Raw genomic sequence first — 1,969 nt, forward strand, 5'->3', positions numbered from 1 at the left:
TTGGAGGGCTTATAAGATAAGTTCTCTATGGCCACCTCCATTGTGTGACCTCCCAATTCCACTTTCCTCATATTCAAGTATGCATCATAGGTGTGCTGAGGAATCTCAAAATCTAAATAGGATCATACTCTTTTGACCGGGAGCTTGCACCAACAATGTACAGCAATATAGCAGCTATACACATACTAAAAATCTCACTAACCAATTTTTTTTTTTAAAGATAATGAGAAAGAGCACATATCAAATAAGAGATAAAGTACGACTCTGCTTTGTGACTACAAGAGCCATGATAATGGACTTTTGTGGATCAATACGATCCTATCCTAGACCCAGATTTCCAAGAATTGTACTATCAAGGGAAAGTAAGTATTCCTCCTTTCCAAACCCATTCACACTATTTTTACGCACTAAGGGAGCAATGTTGTGGAGCCACCTTTGTGGACATGTTCTACTTAGAGTTCCATCCCCTTGCACCATGCTTTACCATGAGCGTCGGATGTGGTACACAACATCCTACTTAAGCTGGCACTGTAGAACTTATTTTATGTGCTATGGGATAAGATTATTGCAGTCCATGGTAGGAGAGACACCACAATGACATGATGATGTGAGTGTATATTATCTAGTGGGAGAACCGTGTCAAGTAAGAACTGCACAGGAATAGATTGTAGAGCAGAGGAGGAGGGCAAGAACTTATATGGACTTACATCGTCATTCTATGAAGTAATATTATTGACTCCTTGTCCCTTTTCTGGAGCATGGTGGGTGATTTCCTAGATAGCTTAGCTCGTGGTAGCTACTTAGCTCACTTACCTATAGTACTCATGCCATATCACAATGAGGATGCACTCGAACCATTGCCTAGTATACCAGAGAAGACATATATATATGAAGCAAACCCAAGTGAGGGGGAAAATCAACCTAGGGATGCTGATTCAGAGCATGCTTATGAGCTATGGTTATCTGATGATGAGCTTGCTAGATGAGTTTGATTGACAAGTTATTAAGGTGCAATCGTGTAGACGAAATCCAGATTTACAACTTACAGTGGATGTGCAATCTCAATATGGACCGGATTTTCCCACTTGCCCAAGTGTATTCTAAACCCATCCTCAACTATTGCTAGTGTTTCAATCTTTTTTATGATTCTCCATTTAGTGTTTGTTTGTGTTTGCTTGCATCATTATGTGATTGGTTCATGACTTTTCTAGTTCTTACTTGGATAATGATTTAGGATTTGGTTCTAATTGAATCCATCATGAGATCAACCTTAAAGTATGCCAAAGGAGTACGCCAAGTACTCCACCTTCCTTGATGTTCCCTCTTTAGTTAGAATAGAGCCTTCTACGTGAATTGTGAAAGTGAAACTAGTTTAAACAAAAAAACAAAGCAAAAATACCAAAAAAAAACCCACAAGAAGATAACCATCGCCATTTGCGATCGATGTAGGACTTTTGGCTCTTATTGATGGAGCCTTGGGACCGTAACCTTGATCTCCATGGGATGGGACCTTGTGGCTAAAAACCTATCAATAAAGGGCTTTTTTAAAAAAAATCATCGTTGTAGTACAAGTACTTAGCGGTTCTTAAATACTCTTGTATGAGGTCTCTCGGCCATTGCTTGGGTCTCTGTAGGGTAGCGCCCTACTTTTTATAATTTTAATCTTCTTAATAAATAAAAATAAATAAAAGAATCAAACCGAGTACATATAATAATCACTCAGCAGTTTTATTTATGAGACTAGATAATAGATAGAGATGGTTTCACCAAAGTGATAGTATGTAGAGACTAAGGTCATAACCCAAGCCATGGTTTTTGCTCCATCTTAGTTTAGTTAGAATTTGGACCAACCTTAATATTACCCTTGTCTTAATTAGAAAAAATTGACCAGTCATAAAAACCTTTCCTAATTGCTTGATTAGGTGTTCCCATTATGCTTAAGTTTAAATTATTTTCCACAAGAGCACCT

Source organism: Cibotium barometz, chromosome 23, assembly GCF_041138505.1.
Source record: "Cibotium barometz isolate CiBa-2024 chromosome 23, ASM4113850v1, whole genome shotgun sequence".
In the NCBI taxonomy this organism is placed as follows: Eukaryota; Viridiplantae; Streptophyta; class Polypodiopsida; order Cyatheales; family Cibotiaceae; genus Cibotium; species Cibotium barometz.